The sequence below is a fragment of the Xenopus laevis genome, chromosome 4L, assembly GCF_017654675.1.
Source record: "Xenopus laevis strain J_2021 chromosome 4L, Xenopus_laevis_v10.1, whole genome shotgun sequence".
Classification (NCBI taxonomy): Eukaryota; Metazoa; Chordata; class Amphibia; order Anura; family Pipidae; genus Xenopus; species Xenopus laevis.
This window is the reverse complement of record NC_054377.1, coordinates 125,737,313-125,750,716: the sequence shown is the minus strand read 5'-3', so window position 1 is coordinate 125,750,716 and position 13,404 is coordinate 125,737,313. Positions and strand designations below refer to the sequence as shown.

General features: G+C 41.2%; 1 protein-coding gene across 1 annotated transcript in view; it reads right to left on the bottom strand.

The window, feature by feature from the left end:
- The window catches only part of LOC108714594 (sodium-coupled neutral amino acid transporter 3), a 45,327-nt gene extending 32,581 nt beyond the window's left edge, over positions 1-12,746 (bottom strand). Inside the window, exon 1 of the mRNA XM_018258961.2 lies at positions 12,479-12,746. The gene's annotated coding sequence lies outside the window, so the exon portion shown is untranslated. The remainder of the gene's footprint in view (positions 1-12,478) is intronic.
- Positions 12,747-13,404: the final 658 nt, after the last annotated feature.

Here is a 13,404-nt window from a genome sequence, read left to right as displayed (position 1 = left end):
ACAGTGAAGTATGCACCCTATATTTTGGCACCTCTGTGTCACCCCTATTGATACAGGGTGCTGAAGGAACCCTGGAGCTACGGCCTGGTTTGGAAGCTCCAGCTTTCCCTGTATTAATAGACACAGCAGAACCCGATTTGGTACAGAATGCAGAAGGTGGCAAGTGCAACTATATGGAGGTTGAAGGAGTGAATTTTAATGGAAGTTCCTTGTATGCATTGGATTTTTTGCGTAACTGACTGTGGGGAATTTGTACAATTTGTAATCATTGCCTACTATTACTGTATATCAGTACTACCCAATTTGTAACCCTTCAACTTTATTAAAGTCCCACTTCTCACCGACTGCTGCAGGGCAACAGGTTGCACAGTCTTATGTTACATAATAAATGTTTCAGCACAAAATCTAGTTTGCACCAGGTACTGCTAATACAGAGCAGTCTGGCTCTAACAGAAACTCACGTGTTCTTAATAAACCAGTTATGCAGGGAGCTCTGAGTTCAGCCTCTATAGCAATACATTAAAATTTTCCACCCTCTGTTCCAGTCCACCTGTTATGATGCCGGGAGTGATGGGATTAGGGAAGCTGTGCCGCAGAAATACCTGTACAGAGAAGTGTGTGCCGAACTGGACGCCAGCTGGCAAGCCTAATGCTGGAACTAAAGTTTAAAAAGAGCAAGTGTCCTGCTCTGCTGAAGCTGAAAAGCACTTTCAGAATCTTCAGCAGCTACAAAAGGGAACTAGACAGGCTATGGAGCGGGACTATACATCACTAAGGATCATGGGCCTCATTTTCAGAAGTCAGGCTCAGTGACGGACATCGCTTATGCCTTGTCACTCTAGTGTCTATTAGCATTGTATCCTTGTGTCTAATACAGTATGGGAGCCATTATGCGGAAAGCTCAGAATTACAGATGGCTGTCTCCCATAGACTCCATTATAAGCAAATAATCCATATTTTTAAAAACGATTTCCTTTTTCTCTGTAGTAATAAAACAGTACCTTGTACTTGATCCAAACTAAGCTATAATTAATCCTTATTGGAAGCAAAACCAGCCTATTGGGTTTATTTAATGTTTACATGATATTCTAGTAGTCTTAAAGGAGAACCAAACCCTTAATTATAAAAAAAACCCTACTCTACATAGACCCCCTCCCTGCTCCCCCAGCCTAGGTGTTACCCCCGGGAAATGCCCATACCTCTTTACTTACTTCTGTGCAGCGGAGTTCACAGGCGCCATCTTCTTCTCTTAGGTAATCTTCGGGAAGAGATCGGCGTATCGGCACATGTGCAGTTAGAGCAATCTTCCAGTTTGCGACAACTGCACATACGCCAAAAGCGATGGAAATTGCTGAAGCACCGGAAGAAGACCCGAAGATTACCGAAGAGAAGAAGATGGCTAACATGAACTCCGATGCACAGAATCTGCACAGATGGGTAAGTAAAGAGGAAGGGGCAATTACTGGGGGTAACACCTAGGCTAGGGGGGAGCAGGGAGGGGGGTCCATGTAGGGTAGGGGTTTTTAAAATTAAGGGTTTGGTTCTCCTTTAATATCTGAAGATCCAAATTATGAAAGTTCTGTAATCTAGAAAACCCCAGGTCCCAAACATTCTGGATAACAGATCCCATACCTATACTTGTAATCATGGGCAAGGCCCAGTGTGCAACCCTCTCGGCTAAGGGACTTCTTTATTTAACACCCTCAGATCAAGGCTATAATTCATGGTTCTCTTTAAAAGCTGTTTCTGCATGGGTTTAACTGCAACTAATTGCATGCATACGGCCCTGTGTAAGTGAATGCCACAGCCACGTGGTGCCCATAATGACACAAATGCACTTGCACAAAACAAACAGGTTCAAGTACTTTGCCTGAATAATCTTCAGAGGTGGCCATGGAACTGGCACCCAAAGAAAGGGTGCCAATCTGTGCATTGTACTTCCACTTAATGAATCCCCTTTGTAGGCGTCTCTGCTGCCTGCCCCTACTTCCAGCCAAGATTACTTCAACCCTTCAGCCTTAGTGTGGGAGCAAATATTTGCACTGTATCCAATAATTATATAATTCTGGAATATTTGCAATTTTTTCTTTGTCTGCCATTAGTAAAAGCGACTACCTGTACCCCAGACTGTCAGGCCTGTCCCCCTACCTGATACTGAATTATAACTCCCACATCTCCCATTTGGAGGGCTACAAGCTGGACACTACCATTATATGTTTGGAGTCTCCTGCCCTGTAAGAATGTATTCACCTTGCCTGATAAGAGAACCTGTTGTACATAAGATGAGTATACAATGGCATGGGTGACAGGTAAAGAAAGTAGGCTGAATAGAATTCCTGTGTCGCATATCTGCTGTCAACTTCTACTTCTTCTACTGTTTAATGCGTAATCAGTTATCTACATGTCAGAAATTGCTACTGTGGGTGACAAAGAAATATCTGAAGCCTGTAAGGCTATAAACTGTGGCATGTTTATTATGATACACACCTTAAATAATTCCTGCCAAAAGGGAAGAGAATGTTCTCCTTAGGCCTTGATATTATTGACCACTGGTCAGCCTATGTGTGTGTAATAACCTGCCTGGAGTTGAACCAGGGACCTGGTGTTTTTTGGGCTTTACCACTGCTCTATGTGAGTAGACAGCTAAGTCACTGGTTCACTCCCATATATAGTATACTAGTAATTGCAAATAGGCATGGCTTGGTTCACTTGTTATCAATCTGGCCCCGTGTGATCAGTGTAAGCCATTAGGCTCCCTATAAAAACCCCTGCTCTGTACTGAATCATTGCCCAATATAGGTCTTCGGTGTTATAATCCTGCCTGTTTCTGACCATTACCTGTACTGAAAATAGTCTGTTCTTGACCACTCTTTGGATTCTGATTGTGTACCGCATTCCTGTTTGGTTTGACCCCGGCCTGTGACCTCGACTACGCTTCTGCTCCTGATTTGGTACCGTATTGTCTGTTTGGTATTGACCTGTCCCTTGACCCTGCTCCTTGTTCTCAGTTTCAGTTATACATTATGGTTCCCTCGCCTGCCTATAGCTTCCCCCTTGGTCCTCTCACGTTAAATCCTGGCGGCGTCTGAGTAGCGGAGGGCTCCTCCCGAAGCCAAAGGCAGCTGCTATAGGCAGAAGTGTGAGCCGTGTCCGGGACCTTGGGGTTTATTCTGGGTTTTGGGATAGCAGTTGTTTTAGTCTAGAGTCACACAGATGACTCTGTTCCCTAGATGCTTGTTTGGTGAGACACCAGTCAAAGCTGATGGTGGTAAGCAGGAGGCATCTGCAGAAGGAAGGCAAGGGCAGCACCTTCTGACTCCCCAGGCAGACTCAAAGCTAAATTTATAATTGCTGGGAAGATGGATCAAGGACAAGGGGCTGCAGTCCCTAATGGCTTAGGAGACATCTTCTCATCAACTATCAAGTCTTTCTGGGAAAGCAGTTGCGTTCTTCAACAAGTGTTTCAGTCTTTCCCTTGGCCACACAGACATTGTGGCTAAGTACAAGGTCACAGCATTTAGGCCAAACTCCAACTTCCACCATCCTAGCTCATGATATTGGTCAAAAACATGTGAAGAACCACAAAGGATTTATTCCTGGCCTAAAGCTGCATATTTGCTTATGTCACAAAGTGACTATAGATGTAGCAGTATAATCTGCTACCAGCTGATCAACTACATGTGTCATAAATCAAGTGCCAGGAGCAGACATAGGCAGAAATCATATGTTTGCATAGAGGTGAAGCTTAATCAGCACTTATCTCTTGTTAATCCCTTTTGTGGACAATAATAATGAGCATTAGATAATCTCCCACTAACCTTCAGCCCATATAATTTATTTCAGAGTGTTTCACTCAGTCCATGGAGTTAAGGCCCATCATTCCTTCGCAGTCAGAACTGCAGGACTTCCCTCCAAGCGATATTTATTTTTAAAAGTATCGCCTTCTCTTCTGTATGTTTAACTTGTGTCCCACCGCATATAAACAGAGGGTGGCCCTGTACATAAAATAAAGCCCTATTTATGCTGGAGCCTAAGGTACCGTAAGTATTGCTTTTACATGTCAGGGTCAGTTCTAATGATCTTGAAATAATAATAAGTAATATTATGGTTCTGAAAAGAACATGTCCCTATAGTACCAGAGAGATCAGCATTTATTTCTCTGAAGAGGAGGAGATGCCTCCCATTGCTCGGCATGCTGTGGCACGGACTGTAGGGGGGCTGTGCGTAACCCACCCAAACAGCTGTCAATATATATAATCATGATCTGACAGATTCCAAGCCGGTATAGAATGTACGAATACTGCTCTTTTGCACTGAATTTTGGATTATATAGTGGCCCATTCCACCTCTGCAGGAGTCACATACTGTTCTGGTTTAGCAATTCCTATGGATTTAAAATAAATTAAACTTTTCAAAGGCCCTGAACATAAGCCCCCACCCCCAACAAAAGCAAAATTAACAGAACCACTTAACAACCTGCAGCAGGATTAATATTACTCTACCCAGCAGGGGTATTAATACCTTTCATGCATGCAGTATAGACATGTAGAAATGGGGTTGCTAATTCACATACACATGTAATGAGGGGTTTTCTGTAACCTAAACTCTCTATGCAGTGGTCAGTGATCAAACTTCTAAAGGCAATGTTTGTTTTCAATTTAAGCCCTCCTTGGAGATTCAACCTTTATGTAGGGGTTGGAAAATTGCTCTGGATGCAGGAAAACATTGGTGTATCAATCATTTAGCATAGTTCAAGGAATATCTAGGACACCAAATATGTTTTCACCCCATTTATTATCCTACCTTATCTTCTCCCTGGGATTTCAGGTATATCTAGGAGAGCAAAGTGGCATTCACCCTAAATATTGAAAGCTAAGTCCCAATGCCACTGCACCAGGTCAACTGGGAATAGGGTCCGCCACATAATTTAGGAACTACAGATCTAAAAGTAACAAGTACCAAGTACATGGCAGCAGTACTGATCCAAATAGTTGGTCTATAGCAATGATCCCCAACCAGTGGCTCGTGAGCAACATGTCGCCCTCCGATCTCTTGGATGTTGCTCCCAGTGGTCTCAAAGCAGGTGCTTATTTTTGAGTTCTAGGCTTGGAGGCAAGTTTTGGTTGTATAAAAAACAGGTGTACTACCAAAATGTAGGTTTTAGGTTGACAGTCCACATAGGGGATACCAAATGGGCAATCACAGACCTTATTTTGCACCACCCAGTAACATGTTTCCTGCTTGCATTGCTCTCCAAATCCTTTTACGTTTGAATGCTGCTCATGGGTAAAAAAGGGTTGGGGACCCCTGGTCTATAGAAATGAATGACCACAAATGACCTCAAGAAAAGTGCAGTCACCACCATCGTCTATATATTGCATGGAGTCACAAGGAAACTGCCTAGGCAGTCTGGAGGGTCAGATCCAATAGTAATGGAACCCCATGACATGACAATTACCATCACATGGGTTCTGTCCAAATCAAGAAGGACTTTCCAGAGAAGCTCCATAATGATTTGTTGATCTATGACTTCCAATACAACTAGCTCTCCCTTAAAATAATCTCTTACACATGACACAGAAGGACTCACACCGTTTTAGTACTTACAGAATTGCTACTCTGCTTTAATCCAACCTGCCCAATTGCTTCCAATATGTACCATTCAACCAAGAAGGGCAAAGCGACTGTAGCCTAATGAGCCGACTCACAATCTTGCAGTGGTTAAAGAGACGTCATACCCCATTCAGAACTCTAACTGATGCGGAAGTCGTTATTCTTTTTTCACTAGGACATTAATCTAGAAATTAACATTTTTATGAAAAATAAAGTAATGAAAAAAGTCATGCACTAAAAGTCATCAGCGACAATTTATATGGAATGAGTGCATAAAGCGGTTCAGAGGTATGGCAAGCAAGAACTGAGTTATCAGGTTTGCTAAACAGTAGCATTTTCTAAAGTACCAGGTTGTTTATTAATTAGGAGGCAAACATCTTCTAACAAGCAGAAAGCGACAACAACAATAACTGAGATTATCAAATGCTGGGAATTTCATCACAGATCCATGGTGATCTTGCAAAACAAAACAAAAGTGACCGACGACTTGTTTGCGGGTGAATGATATATCGGCAGATGGAGAAAGTGGGAGAAGCCACAGTTCTTCTTGATGTCCTTTAATAGTAATAATTTTAGCCACTATCTCTATGTGGCCAAGTTGCCACTAAGTGATACAGATCTTCAGCCCTTGGGCCAATGATTAGATCACAATGGAGACCAGTCATGTGGCCTCCACTGGGGGCAGGTTTCCTATCCAGACGGTCTCCAAACAATCTCCATACAATATTTGAACGAGTGGTTGTTCTATCTCCAAAGATTAAAATCTTCAGATTTGATAAAGAGTGTCCTGATTAGCACCACATATTTGGCCAGCTTTCAAGGGAAGGCCCACAGCAACCAGTGCTGGAAAAACAAATACAAATAATCCACATTTCTAAAATGATTTCCTTTGTCTCTGTAATAATAAAACAGCAGCTTGTACTTGATCCAAACTAAGATATAATTAATCCTTATTGGAAGCAAAACCAGCCTATTGGGGATATCTAATGTTTACATGATTTTGTAGTAGACTTAAGGTATGAAGATCCAAATGACAGAAAACCCCAGGTCACAACAAATCTGGATAACAGGTCCCATACCTGTACCTTGCATACCCATACAACACAGTAGATTGTCAATCAAATAAACTGTTAGCCTCTTAACCAGAACATACTTAATTTCTTTTCACTTTAGTCTTATAGTTTTAAAATAAAACGCACGGGCCAAAAATTGATTCTAGGCAATTTTTTTTTCAATCAAATATTATGCTTTTTCCCTGTTAAATTGTAATCCCGCCCCACTGTCAGTCCAGTCCATCTAACCACTGCTCCTTTAATAGAAATGAATGGCTAGCTGCTCCCCAAGCAAACACCTTTATAATGAGATTTAACTTGGACTTTTGTTTGTAGAAATGCTCCGGAAAGCATATGGGCATAGGTTTCTAAGGTGCACTTAAATTGCTATAGAATTGTAGATTTATATTGTATGTATTTATTAATATGGTGGAATAATGGCTGCAATTTATGGGGGAAATTCAATAAGATTAGACTTCCCCCCCCCTATTTACAAATGGTTCATGCCTGTAATATCCCAGCCCTAGACGAGAGGCTAAAAGAAGTAAATGGAAGTTAAATATATCAATGATGATAATATAATCGCTCATGTTATGTGGATGAGCACCTAATAGTGTTTATTTTATGAAAGAAGGGAGTCCATTAGAGACGCCATAGCAACCCTCTAACAGTAAAGGAATATACTGATGGAAATACAATAATTTGGACAAACAGCTCGCAGTAAGTCTCTATTAATAGTAATTTGCTCTTGGACCAAACATGCTATACAAAGTCCCATTGTTTATCTACTGTAGAACCATGTGGCCTTTCAGCAATTGTTGCACTACCATTCCCAGCAAACCCTGACAGCTATAGTTTGTTGGCAAATACTGAGTAAGTAAGTGCCCCAATAGGCACGAAACGCGTTAGGTATCATGTCCTAATAAATTTTCTACTTTTTTACATTTGTTTTCGTTTTTTTTGGAGACCCTCACATTCCGTTTTGGACACAGTAAATTTGACTTTGCACCTTGGGACTGAGGTGAACTGTGAGTGTTTTCTCCTTCATTCTTTACTTCAATTGGCATTTTTGATTTAATACTTTTTCATTAAGTGGTACCACATTTATTTATTTTTATGTGGCAGTAGCACTAACCTTCGTTTTTAAATACTGAGATTTGTAGTCCAACTATGGTGGCTCAGTGGTTTAGTACGGCTGACTTGAAGAGGCACATTTATCAAGGTTCGATCTAATGTGAGTTCACATGAATTATATTTTACTCGAAATTCGATTGGGGGGTTATTTATTTAATAAAAAAATGTAATATCCAAAACTCGGACAAATTTTACCGACCCGAAAACTCCAATCGAATTTGTTTCGAATTCGACCAAGCTCGATTCAATTTTTTTCTCCGAAAAAAACTCGAATGTCAGGAAGACTACAAACATCTTCAAATTGGAGCTCTCGCATTGACTTATACATCCGAGTCAACGGGTTTTAGGTGGTGAATAGTCGAATTCTTAAAGGGCCAGTGTATGACGAATCTCGAAAATCTAATTACATTTTTTTTAAATTAAGAATTAAATTAAAATTCCCCAGTCGAATTTGACAGTTTTGACCAGAAACAAATATAAAATTGGATTTTTCAATTTGACCCTTAATAAATCTGCCCCAAAGTGTTAGGGTTAGTTCACACAAGGAGATTCGAGGAGATTTTGTCGCCTGGCAACTAATCGCAGGCGACTTTTCATTATAGCGGATGGGAAGACATGAGGAGGCAGTTCGGGGAGATTGTCACCCAGAAGAAGAGGCGATTAGTCTCCCCCGAATCTCCTCGTGTGAACTAACCCTTAGGGTCCTGAGTTTGGTTCTAACCTAAGCTCTATCTGCAAGGTGTGTGTGTGTGCAATGCTCTACCTGTGTGAGTTTCCTCCTATACTCTATATGCAGGCAGGTTTATATGCTCCTAGTGCAGGGGTGGAGAATGATCATGGGATGACTGCCTCTCTGCTCTTTGGGGGGTATCAGCCTATGTAGTCAGAAAGTAAAGAATCTGTATTGAACCTCACACATTCACCCCTATTCTGGGAAGGGACTGCAGTATGATGTAGTTCAGGATTGCCTTTCAGTACATACTACAACTCCCAGCATCCCCTCGCAGATACAGGCAAACAAGAAAAGGACTGCTATATTGATTTAACTTAAAATAAATTCAATTCTGCATAGACACATGTATTTACATTGTACAGATATGGGATCCGCTATACAGACCCATGATCCAGACAGATCTGAATTACAGTCCATTTTAAACAAATACAGGTATGGACCCTGTTATCCAGAATGCTTGGGGCCTGGGGTTTTCCGATAACGGATCTTTCTGTAATTTGGATCTTTGTACCTTAAATCTACTAGAAAATCGTTTTAACATTAAATAAACCCAAAGCTGGTTTTGCTTCCAATAAATATTAATTATATCTTAGTTTGGATCAAGTAGAAGGTACTGTTTTATTATTACAGTGAATAAGGAAATTATTTTTAAACATTTGGATAAAATGGAGTCTATGGGAGACGGCCTCCCTGTAATTCAGAGTTTACTGGATAACGCGTTTCCGGATAACGGATCTCATACCTGCAATTCACATTTTTAAGGTGGCCATACACTGAGAGATCCGCTCGTTTGGCGATGTCTCTCCCCGATATGCCCAACTTGAGGTGGGCGATTTTGGGCTGATCCGATCATGGGCCCTAGGGCCCAACGATCGGATCATAATGACGGGTGGCGGGCGGTCGGATCAGATGCAACTGCGATCCAACGGGATTTTTAGTCCTGTCCGATCTACGTCTGTCCGACTTTCGGCCAGATATCGATCGGGGAAGCCCGTCGGAGAGCCCCACACACGGGTCAATAAGATTTTTTTCTCTGTAATAATAAAACAGTACCTTGTACTTGATCCAAACTAAGATATAATTAATCCTTATTGTGAGCAAAACAATACTATTGGGTTTAATTACTGTTTAAATGTTTTTTTAGTAAAAGTATGGAGATCAAAATTATAGAAAGATTCCTTATCCGGAAAACCGCAGGTCCCGAGCATTCTAGATAGCAGCTTCCATACCCGTAACAGGTACCAAAATCATGATACATTTAAATAAATTTGTGGAATCTTTTTTATAACCAGCCATAAAGAAATATAGACATTAAAGAAGATGAGAACCTTGGCACAGCCCTTACTTTCCTAATCCCTACAGGATTAATTTGTGTGACTATTGCCCTGTGCATTCCTTACATGACTGCCACTCTTTTTTTTTTTTTTTTTTTTTTTTTAATCTGGAGCAAATAAAAAGGGATTGACATGAAAAGGAAAAGCAGAGGGGCTTCTATTTATGTCATTGAAAAAAATGCCATTTTTTATAGTACATAGTTGTAATGAATAAATATTTTTCCTGGCTCCCCCCTGATTTCATATAAAGTCAGCTTAGCAGATCAGCAGAAAAAAAACATAAAAATGCAGTGAACGGGGCTATGTTAAATGCATATCAGTTACAAATTTATAGGGTTAATATAATCCAATATATAGTTGATAAGAAAATTGGTGGAACATTTACTAAGGGTCAAAGTGAATTTTCGAATACAAAAACTTAGAATTTCGAAGTAATTTTTGGGTACTTCAACCTTTGAATAGGCCAAATTCTACTTCAATTCGAATTGAAAAACTTAGAATATTCAACCATTCGAAAATCTAATTACTGTCTCTTTAAAAAACTTTGACTTCGACACTTCGCCCCCTTAATCCTGCCGAATTGCTATGTTAGCCTATGGGGGACCTCCTAGAACCCATAGCCAACATTTGGCTAAGTTTTTAGAAGTCAAAGTTTTTTTTTGGAAAATTTTACTTCAATAGCATATGGCCATATCAAAAAAAAAAAAAAACTTTGACTTCAACTTTGAATATCATACTACTGCAATTCGATGGTCGAATTTCAATGTTTTTTTCGACCCTTAGTAAATGTGCCCCTTAAATTTGGACAATTAAAATGGTTCTAAAATTATTTATGAAAGCAGTTGCTACTGAAAGGATTACCCCTCTGGCTTTGTCTGTTGTCTGCACTGCTGGATCTGACTCTTGAAACAATGTAGCAGAAGCCAGACTGCTGCTACATTGTTTCCAGAGTCAGAACCAGTGAACAGAAAAGAACTGCATGGATTACTGCTTGCATTCGCAATTACATTTACAAAGAATATCACAAACAATTGAACATTTCTAATTAATGTTAATGGGAACGCGGTTTAGATTAAATGATTCCCCCAGTCTTGCAACAACAATTATGTAGAGCAAAATTGGTGTGAGTTACAGTTCTCCAATTTGGGACTATTACGGTGGGAGTTATAGTTCTCCAATTTGGATTACCAAATTACCAATTTGGATTACTTGATTATCAAATTTGAGAACCATAACTCACACTGTAATACTCCCAAGTTGGAGAACTGTAACTCACACCAATTTTGCTCTACATAATTGTTGTTGCAAGACTGGGGGAATCATTCAATACAACCTAAGAGATTTGGAAAATTCCTATTACTGTACTGTGATTTTAATTGACCACCTACCTGAATCATTTTATGTATTTATATTGTTATATGTTGTATTCCTGGCTGGCTAGGTTTTAAATAACACATTTTTAAAGCAAAATAAAATTCTAATACATTCAGATAAAATTGGTTTCCAAATACACCTTTAATCAATTTATCATCCCTGCAGCCTTAGCCAGACAGTGCCCGCTGGAGTCTACCAGCAGTGGGGAGCCTTTGGGTTGGCATTGCTGCTGTATAATGCTAAAAGTTATATCCCAGGGAACTTTGGGACGCACAGATGCCATTGTATCTGATGTTGTCATTATTTCAAGTACATGAATAAAATGAATGGTACAAACCAAATATCTCCTATTGGTCAACGATCCTGACTCAACGATTTAGTGGCATCTGTTCAAGACAATGGAGCACACGGACAAAAGAAAAGGATTTGGCATTTAATAAGAGCCCCAGCAAAACCAAAAAGGGAATCCATGGACGTCAACTATTGGCCAGCGACACACTGAAACACAGGCCCCACTGATTTTTGTTATTAACACATATTAATAAAGTGCCAAATCTATAACAGAGATGGGTGTATGTGTCAAACATACAGATAACATACACAAATACTACTAAGGGATGCAAGAGGCAAAGAGGGCCCTGCTCAACAGAGCTTGCAATCTACACGGGAGGTCCCAAACAGCCGCAAAGAAACTGGTCCATACAATCTGATCTACAGGACCTGAGTTCTCTTTATGGAGATCTAGGTTTGCAAAGGTCCATTATACAGCCTGTATTATATATATATTGTACTATATACTGTACACACTGTATTATACATAATGTATTGTGCCGTCTTTTAATACTGTATAGTGTAACTACTAGTGTATTCTATATAGTGATCAGGAGGGGTGAATAAGTGCCACAACATACAATATCCTGGTACCATCCGGGTCCCAGTGGCAGACTCAGCAGTAGTAGGACTCATAGGCGAGTAGGAAGGTACCAGTGTAGCCCTCCAGTACTTACAATTCTAAGCAAACTTCGAGTGCTAGCCTTGTGGCCCAAACACACTCGGGAGTAGGAGGAGCAGACCCCTGGCATTGAAATAGGGCAATAGGGCACGTGTAAAACATACAGTGTAACCCCTTCAGGTAGACACTTGTTGGCACTTCTCTAGGAGCCCCGGGCACATGGCTAGTAATTCGGCACATGGCTAGTAATTAAACACAAGGATGTTCCCCGCAGATTTGCACTTACGTTTGTGTGTTTGTGGGGGATCCTGAGCGCAGAGTTGTTCTTCACCACGCGGCCGGGCACCGAGCAGCCGGAGGGTCGCAGACAGCAGGGGACAGAGAGCTGATGGCAACTTAGGGCAGGTGGAGCAGCCCTTGGGTAAGTGGGAGATGTGTAAGTGAGGCGGCCACTGGCTCTAATGATCCGGCAGCAGACACGGTGCCACTACTTGCTGGCCTTCTCTGCTTTCTCTTCTACTCCACTCTATCCTTCTCTCCCTAGTGTATCGGGTTATAAGGTCTGAGGCTGCTCTAAGACTGGTCCCTCCCTCCGACAGGGGTGGCGGGTGATGGGGGAGGTGACGAAGCTCAGAACTGAGAGCCATACATGAGGGACAAGTTGGGGCTAAAGTGAGAGGGAAAGTTGGGGCTAACGTCAGTGGGTTAAATGAAGGAGAAATTGGGGTTAAAGTGAGGGGATACTACATGACATGAGGGAAATGTTGGGATTAAAGTGAGAGAGAAATTGGGGCTAAACTGAGGGGGTTACATGAGGGAGAAGTCGGGGCTAAAGTGAGAGGGAAGAATTGGGGGTGGGGCTAACTTCAGGGGGTTACATGATGGAGAAATTGGGGTTAAAGTCTGGAGAAACATGAGGGAAATGTGGGGATTAAAGTGAGAAATTGGGGCTAAAGTGAGGGGTTACATGACATGAGCAAAATGTTGGGATTAAAGTGAGGTGGAGAAAGTGTGGCTAACTTGAGGGGTTACATAAGGGAGAAGTTGGGGTTAAAGTGAGGGGGAGAAAGTGTAGCTAATGTCAGGAGTTACATGAGGGAGAAGATGTGGCTAAAGTGAGGGGGGAAATTGGGGCTAACAGCAGTGGGTTAAATTGGGGTTAAAGTCGGGATGCATGAGGGAAATAATTAAATTGGGTTGAAAAAAGACAAA